Source organism: Hibiscus syriacus, unplaced genomic scaffold, assembly GCF_006381635.1.
Source record: "Hibiscus syriacus cultivar Baekdansim isolate YM2019G1 unplaced genomic scaffold, ASM638163v2 tig00004075_pilon, whole genome shotgun sequence".
Classification (NCBI taxonomy): domain Eukaryota; kingdom Viridiplantae; phylum Streptophyta; class Magnoliopsida; order Malvales; family Malvaceae; genus Hibiscus; species Hibiscus syriacus.
In genome coordinates, this window is record NW_024061999.1 from 129,626 (window position 1) to 139,452 (window position 9,827).

At 32.5% G+C, this 9,827-nt stretch overlaps 1 pseudogene; it reads right to left on the minus strand.

Annotated features, from left to right (window-relative positions):
• Positions 1 to 2,245: 2,245 nt before the first annotated feature.
• On the minus strand, positions 2,246 to 7,607 carry LOC120190256 (annotated as a pseudogene).
• Between the last annotated feature and the right edge of the window lie 2,220 nt (positions 7,608 to 9,827).

Consider the following 9,827-nt stretch of genomic DNA (forward strand, 5'->3'; position numbering starts at 1 on the left):
CTTTTGTAATTAAAAAAAAAGTATGTCCTACATATTCCATACTTTCATCACATTATTTAAAAGAGGTATGTTGTCAAATTAATTAGACTATTGATATCTTTCTAGACATTGGAGGATTTCAAGGTTATTTAATGAGAGACCTCGTTTTTTATATATATAAAAATAATATCATGGGAATTTTTGGAATTTGAGGAATATTTCTAAATTTTCTTAGTAGTTAGAAAAAATTTAGATGTTTTAAAGAGTTGTAAGTTCCAAATTTTTTGCATGATTCATGAAAATCGATGGATATTGTTGAATGGGATTAAATTTCAATATTCTTCAAGACGTTGAAGAATACTCTAAATCACCTATGAAAAATTTCGCCTTTAAAATCTTATATAGATTAATTATTGAATTTTTAGGATTCTCAATTACAATTTTGAATTTATTAGGTGTTAGATAATTTGAAGTTATTGTTGAAAATTTTAAAATTCTTTATTAATATAAAAGTACATAAATTGCTTGCATGAGTCAAGACAAAATATTCATGATAAATTAAAAGTCATTTTTACAGGTGTTATGAGGGTGTTAATCCTTCTTCATACGTAACCGTGCACCAAACTTAAATTTGGTTTCCTAGACCCTAAGCATTTTGGATGTTCCAATCTTATTATAAACAAATTGGTGACGACTCCCATCGCTTTTCAAAATTCACACCAAATTTGTACTTTAGTTAGAAAAATGATGTCGACAAAGGTGGATTTCCTTTAAATTAACTATTTTGATATTGCCTAGTATATGCTTCCTCTGTCTCATAAATTTGTTATTTATTTACTATTTTTAGAAATTAAATTTTTTAAATTTTGATCATAATTATTTTAAATATTTCAAATAATTAAATTTTATAAAATATATATTTAAAATCTATTTTATTAAATATTTTTAAATATATTTTTCCCATTCTTATCTATAATGAATTTTAAAAGATAATTACTTATAATTAAAAAATAATTTATAAAAAATTAATAAGAAACATATTTAAACGTTCAGTAGTAGTAAGTGAAAGGGTTAAGTGGTGGCAATTTCGAGATTTTGACATTATTTTTATCTTATCCCTTACATCATTACTGTTTGAAACATAAAGAAGATACTTAGCAGCTAAAAGAATGTTTTGTTGTACTTGCCCACTTATATTCCCCGAAAAGGGAAGATGCCATGGATCCCAACATGTGGAGCTTGGGACCCTGAGATAGAGGGCATCCAATTCCCATAATCCCTGCAACAGAGGGACTGAATGAATTGTTCCCTAAAGTTAAAGGTCAGACTAAACCAAACATCCCAAAGTGTGGGGGGCACTCAAAAAGTTACACACCATACATGGCTTGGCGATGGGATAACAATACATTAACATGATCAACATCCACATGCTATATGCTAATAGCCTGGTCAATTAAATTTCTCTTGTGACTTTATCCTCCCAAAATTTCCATTTTCTTCCACGTGTAACCTTAAACTGACGGATTTTAATCTAATCCAATTTAATAAAGTCAATTTTTTAATTAAAAAAATATAAAGTCTATTTTTTTTACCATGGTGAATTTTATATAGGATGAAATTAGATTGAGCATAATTCAAGTTTAATCATACTTGTTATAATATATTTTCCTATATTTTTTAATTAAATATTTATTTAATCAAGTAAAAATATTTTTTTGATATATGTTTATATCAGATCAACTCATATGTTATAATTTTTTTATATATGTTTAATCAGACAAACTCGTGTGAGATTTTACTTCAAAATTTCAAGTTGGTTCAATCTGGGACAGAAGGAATCCGGGTTGAATCCATGTTGTTGGGTCGTATCCTAGTATACATTTTAAGTTGGGTCGTATCCTAGTATACATTTTAAGTTGGGTCGACCTCCTCGAATACGGATGAGATACAAAGACATAGTAATTTATTTCCTAATATATATAATATGTAAAGATTAGCCAAAATTCTGGCTCTATCTGAGTCGAGTGAAAAAAGACGATCAAAATATCCAAACGAAAGTGTTCCTGGAGATGTCTACACGCTAGCAGCAAACAATGAAATTTCATAATCGCGCAATAACTAACAAGGAAGTTACTATGCATGCATTTCCAAGAAATAACATATGGATTATATCACATTCTGCAACAAAAGTAACTCAGTTTTAATATTGAAATTTGCGACCGTCTAGCAAGATTAATCATAATCCGTTCTGTACTCTCATCACTAAAACACCAGAAAAGAAGAATGTCGATGATATCCTAAAATCATAGCCTTGTTTATTAGGCGGATTAACAAACACACCTTAACGATAGTAGATCAAGATCTGAGGAATGTCAATGTCATTATCATCGTCATCCTCACATGCCACCACCACATCCAAGTGCGATCGGTAGGGAGGCAATTCTGCCCTGGCGATTTCCCGAGCCACATCCACTACCTTCTTATCCAATCGTTCCATGTGTCTTAGGAACATGCTATTGAAGAGCAGGCAACTCCCATAAGAAATGCTGTAAGCATTCAAGCAGTTGTCTTTGAGCCACTGGATGAGTTCCCTCAGAGTGGGATTACCTCTCAAGATCCATCTGTCCCACACAGTCCAGCTCATGTCCCGGTGCTTGATTACCTTGGGCCGAACTGGCTCAGCCATGGAGAACAAAGGCAGTGCTAGGTTTGCAAATGTATTTCTATAGTCCTCCACTTTATGCGCTCCATCTAAAACCTTGTACAGTTCAAGGCAGACGAGGCCAGTTGCCATAGCTGTGGAAGTGGCAATTGCTGGTATGATTCTTCCAGCAATAAACTTTGCTTTTAGCTTATCCACATCAGGAATGCTATAGTTCCTTGCCCTCATGTTGCAAGCCCAGCTATAAGATCCATGTGATAGTTTGTATCGTCATCCTGTGATTCGTGGAATTGCATTACCATTAATATCCATCGCAAATTGATTAAAACACCACCAATACACAATATCCGTAAGTTGGGGCGAAAAATAATACCTCAAAGCTAGTTTGCTACAAACAACTCCTACCAATACCAATTTTCCACCAGTCACCACCAGAAAAGAAGCCTTACACTAATGACACAATTTTGGCAAAATAGCCAATCATAACAGCTAAAAGAGTATCTAGAGATTAAAATAAATATATAAGCAATAAGAGGGATGGTACAAAAGGAAAGGGTTACAAGAAATCAGAACAGAGAAGATGATATCGAAGTTCAAACCTTTTCAAATTGAATTGGTTTCATCCTGAATCCTGGTGGCAGATTGTTCCAGCAACGCTCTAGCTTGAAGAGTAACTCATTAATAACAGCTGCATCATCAGTAGAGGCAGCGGAAATACCAGTAGCTTTCTCATCTGTCTCAATTTTAACACCTTCCTTTGGCTGGAAATCTGGGACTATTACCTTATCAACTGCCTCGGCCAGCATCTTTGGATTCTCGGCCCAATCAGGGATCGGGATACCAAATGTTTCAGCTCTAAGTATAGATGCTGCCATAATAAAGTTAAGATGGCTGGAATCAGCAGCTGAAAACTGCAGTGGACGTGGGAATCGCTTTGGAGCAGACCAGAAGGGAGTCCCAGTACTGGTTGCAGCATCCTCAGGAAATGTAAATGTTAACTGCTTCACCCGGTTAACAAAGTAATCTTCAAATCTAAGTACAAAAGCAGCATAATGTCAATATAAAAAATTCTATAAGAAACTAATGTAAATAAAGAATTTTCCACAATCATCTAGACTACTACCTTAGGCGAGCCCAGGTGACACAATCTGGGAATGTATCACATTTTTCCCGCTCAAGGCACTCAAGGATGCGTTCTAAGTTATCCTTAGCCTGAGCATCACCAGCATTTCTCATTGACGCGGCTTATTCAGATGGATTAGAAAGACATGCATTTACTTCGGCAGGAGTTTTCTCAAGCAAGCCCTCAAACTCAGATCGAGCCAAGTCAAGCAGTGGTCAATGTTGTGTGGAAATGAGTGCACCGTGCACATGGGTGCCTGTTTTTCAGGTGGGTCTCTAGAGGCTCCATAGTTCTCAGTCAGATGAGGAATCACCATCTGGGTGTTGCATTTCGCTCCAAGAGTTCCCAACTCAAGAAGGGGTTTCTGGAAATATAAGCACCTCTGATCAACATACAGTCTAGCATTGACATTATCTAATGCATTGATGACCACTGTTAAGTTCTCCCAAAAATCGTCATTAAATACAGACTCAGTTTCAGGACCGACACGATTTTGCAAAGCTTCAATTTTAAGCTGAGAATTATAGATGCAGCGGCCAAAGCAGCAACAGTTGATTTAGCCTGCCTGATGTTCCAATCACGGAACAAAAACTGCCTGCTGAGGTTGCTCTTTTCAATTACATCATCATCTGTGATTATAAGCTTGCCCTGACTACCACATGAAACGCCCATCAATGCCATATTTTTCAGAAACTCACAGCCTAGAGCCCCAGATCCAACCATAAACACTTTTGCATCCTCCAGCTTCTTCTGAAGTTTGGAGCCAAATACTGATATCTGTGCATCATAACGGCTATTCAATGGTTTATAATCACTCGGCTCCAAGGGTTCAGCAGGAAGAGACTCCACCGAGTCAAAATAGAAAAACTGTTGAAAGCAAATGAATATGGTTAGTTTTCCACAAAAAATCAAATTAAAAAGTAGTCAGTCCCATATATCAGCTGCCAAAGTATCGCACTAAAATAAGTAGCACAAAATTGCCCAGATTTGGGCCTATGGTATCAGGCAGGAGTAGAGATGTAAAGATCCAAAAGAAATCCCCCTCTATTTAACAGTGTCCAAGTTTTACAAAAATAGAACTGCCTAGTTTGACGATTAATTTAATTAGGTGTCTAAAAGATCAAATAAGATTTCAATTTGTTATTAATAGAAATATAGTCCAAATAGCCTAATTAGAACAAGTTACCATCAAAGCATTGGCAGCCATACATGCATGCACAGATGGAGACCATCTAATATACACATGCAACAATGTAAAGAACATATGGAAGAGAGTAGTTCCAAACTAACCTGAAAAAGAGGATGAAATTTTCCAGAACATGCTTTGACTACCTCTTGTCCCACAATGCCTCCAAACATGGCAGCTATGGGATTCAGTACTGCCCTGGCACCAAAGGCAAAGTGCCTAAGAAGTTTCAAGTTAATATCTTCTACTTTACCCTCCCCAAGGCATTCATTGATGTTAGCAGCAATAGATGCAAGTTTCTGAGCATCATCTTCTGATCCAGCAACAGGGAAGCGGCCAACTTCACAGATAAACCTATCCAGTGCTTGGAACGCAATGTGCAGGAGAGGTGGACAGTCGAACTTTGAGAAGTCACTCAGAAGAAAATCACCGGGATCTTTAAGAGCTTCTTTCAATGGCTTAAAGTTCAACACCTTGGGTTGTTTCACCTGATTGACAATGCCACCTTTTACATATGTACCAAAATTTGTGGTGTCCTCCTCAAGAGTAAACGAGTATGGCCTCACACTTTTAATCTGCCGTGGCTTTCCATCATTGAGTTGTCATCCCCTGAACTTCAGAGAACACAACAAGATCCCATCCTCAAACTCAAGCCTTTCATCATCGACACATGATACTAGGGCAGGGTTGTCATTGCTGATGGATGCAATTATGCCCGTGTGTGGTTCCTCTCCATCAACATCAAAAACAGTAAACTCGGGACCAAAGTCACAAAATACAGTATCAAAAAGGCCTCTTACTTCAGTCTTGATAAAGGAAATTGGAGGCTGATGATTATGGCAGTAATCATTATACTCGAGAGCTTTTTCGAGAGTTATATCAGTGAATACAACAGCCTGCACGAATTAAAAAATAACTAACTAAACACAGAAAGAAATTCACAAAAAACATAATACAAGAGAGAAAGCAGAGAGAGCCACAAATACTCAACCAAAATCAAAGGTTAAATATTATTTTTCCAAGTACCAACATTCCATAGTCTGGTTAAAAGCAAATCTAGTTGAAGAAACTGTTATTGGATTGCACTTTTATCCTAAAAACTAGAAAACAATTTTAAACAAGAATATCACAAGAAGCTCAAACTTAGGCAATGAGCTAGATAAATCAATGAATAAAACAATATACCTGGAAATCAGAAAGTTGTTCTCTGGTCAAATTGGTAGTTAAGGTGGACATGACAACAGCATTGTTTAGCTCCTGCAACTTCTGAACCGAAGCAAGGGCTCTATTCTTACCAACATCATTCTCCGAAAAAACAAAACTACTGGACAAATCCCACATCGCCACCACTCCCTCATCATGCAAGGTCACAGACTTGACGCCTGCAAGAATGAGATTCTTTGCTGCAGAAACAAAAGGAAATTGAAGTAAATGTTGAAAATCACAAGTTTAATATGAAATTCAAAGAAAATTATGGTTATCACAGCATAGTCCAGCACTGCAGATTATAAACTGTACATACTGTGACAAGATCATTCAACACTAAATCTATATTCAATCTCTTTATTCATAATTAGATGGACACATGTTAAGCATAAAAATCCACTTGTGTTGTTTGAAACACCACAGGTATTGTATAAGATAATAACCCATTTTATAATTGTTTACTAGAAATGATAAAGCAAGAAAGGCAATGTTAACAACAAGAATTGAACAAAACAATATCAATAAATCACAATCTCAAGGTCAAATTCATCATGCAACACAAGAGTAAGTTGTCAAAATAATATCAATAAATAAAACAATAACAAAACAGAGCCAAATGATATGAGGAACTAAGGAAAAAGACGAGAAAAAGAAAAGAAAAGAAAAAGAAGGCATAAAATCAAAATACCAATTTCAGCACCGAGGCCCTGCATGCCGGAGATGAGGATATTGGAGGCAAAAAGCCGGCGCATTGTCTCGCGGCCATACACAGCAAGCTGCCGGCTGTGCAGATCCTCATCTATGTCATTCAGATTCGCACGCCCAGAAGCCATGACCGGCGGCTCTATCACGCTAGTGGTAATGTAGTTACTTCTGTTGTCCCCGACGGTTAATGCTTTGTTATCAGCAGTCAAATCGGTGGCATCGGCGGTGGAAATATGATGTTTCTTGATCGGCGTAGTGACAGCAGTTTTGTTTATGTTGTTGGTGCTATTATTACTTTCAATCTCTCCTTCTACAGCCTCTCCTTCGCCAGCTCTCTTTCTAGGAAGCATATAGTGCATTAAACTGCCGAAAAAGCCATAAAACCCCAGAAAAACGATCGTCAGTGCCACAAATGTAGACAGTTTATACTATCATCCATACCAAACATTTCAGATTTAGCAAGAAAACAAAAAAGAACAAGAACCCAAGAAATATGGGTAAATCGAACCTTTAGTTATCATAACTATTATTCTTTTATTAAGATTTAAGCGGTTGACAAAAGCCAAAAAAAAAACTGTACCGATTAGGACTCCGATTAAGAAGAGAAAGGAATCTGAGGGAAAGAAGGAGAAAGTGAAAAATTATTTATAATTGGATTTGGGTTTTGTAAGGAGATGAGAAAGGAATGCATTGATAAAAGGAGGAGAAGGAAGAGCATTTAGGGATTTCCCACAACGAAAAGAATAAAAGAAAGCTTCTCCCGCTTAGGGTTCCGGCTTCGTAAGCAACCATTTCTCTCTCCCTCTCTCATTTATTTAGAAATATTAGATTGCGGTGGTAAGCAGGGTTACTCACATGGGGCTCCTACGAAACCAACGGTGAATGATATCGTCATGGATACATGTTTAAATAAATCCAAAGTTGTCTACATGTTTAGTCTCCAAATTATTAATTTTATTTTATTTTAACACCTAAACTATCATTTATTTTAAAATTATATCTAACGTTTATTTTTTATTCCATTTTAGTATATGTCGTTAAAATTTAAAGATTGTGCATTTTTATGGGTAAATTAATTATTTTATTATTCTTATATTGGTTACTAAAGCTTAAAATTTTCAATTTAACTACTCAACTTTTCAATTTAACTTTTTATTATTATTTTTTTAATATTATAATTAAAATAAAAAAATTAAAAGTTATAGTGATTAAATTAGGAGTAATCTGAAAGGTATGTAATTAAATTAGAAAATTAAACTTCAGTGATCAAAATAGGGGTGAAAACATAGTTGAGTGGTGAATGATGCAATTTACTCCAAAAAATTTACAATGTATAACATGTCTGTTAAATTTCTAACGGTGAGGTACTAAAATAAAAAAAGTAAACGTTAAGTAAGATTTTGAAACAAATAAAAATTGAATTAGTAAAACAAAATAAAATTGATAGTCTAGATACAAAATAGACAGCTTGCCCTTATCTTTTTATACAATATTTTTGGTCTATTTGTTTCCCTTAAATTATATTCTAAAAAGTAAATTTTATAAAATGAATTATATTTTCTAAATGAAAGTTCCTGAAAATTATTTTATTGTGTTTAGATGATATTGTGTAAATCATTTTCTACAAGTTGATAATTGTTTTTAGGAATTACTATTTATTATAAATATCCAATCTAATAAATAATATTATTTACTAGAAAATATTAATATTATTATTTTAAAATATTATAATAATATTTAATAATAGGGCTAGGATCCACTTAGACTGTGTAAAACTCTTTTAGTTTTACATCATTTTAAGACCATTTGATTAAGAGAAATCAAAGGCTGAGATTAACTTCTTGTTTTCCAGTGAATATATTCTCATTTTCTACTATTAATCTCAGCCTTTAATTGGTCTCATCCGTTGGTCCTAAAAAATGTAAAACTAAAATTCATTCCCCTTAATATTATATATGTTAATATTATTATTAAAATATTATTTATATAATTTTATAAATAAAAATATTATAAATTATATTAATTATTTATTAAAATAAGTATTTTATATTATTAAAATAATAAATATTATTAATTATATCAATTGCTTATGCAAATAAGGATATTGTTATATTATTAAAATAAAAATATTATATTATAATTTAATATTTATTGATAAATATATGTTTTAAATATTTAAAATTTAAAAATATTATTTTATGGAATTAGTAAATAATATTAAATTTACTAATAATATATATTATTAAAAATAAGAGTATAATATCATATATTATTATAAAATAAGTAAATACATTATTACAAAATTGAAAAATAAGATACTATAATATTAAAATTATTAATAAATATATTTTAATAATTTTTATTTTTTATTCAAATGATAATAGAATATTATATTAATATTAAATATATAAAATATTTTTATTTTGAGTATTTATTTTGAAATGAAAAGTTTAGAAAAATACTTATGAAAAATATGACATGATTATAAATTACATTGATCAATTTGTTTTCCACCAACAAAATGAGAAAATGAAAAAAAATGGAAAAATTAATTAGAAACAAACATAAACTTAAATTAGACATATTCTTCTTATAAAAATTATTTATATATTTAAACATGATTGATTCTTCTTGTACGGATATATTTTATATCAGTGATGATATTAATTGAATAAAATTAAATCGATAAATTGAGATTTTTATAATAGTAGTTCGATGTCTTCTAACATTAAAAAGTATTTTATTAATATTTTATGGATATGTTTTTTTTAATGATCTAAAACAATTAAAAGATAGAATATGTTTAGAACTTTTCTTTGTTATTGACGACATACACATACCTATAAATATAGTTGTTTGAACCTAAGATATCTAAAAAAATAACACATTTTTAATCACTAAGACGAGTTAATGAGTTCATATTTTGAGAATATGCTAGATCAATAGACGTAGTCAAACATATTCTT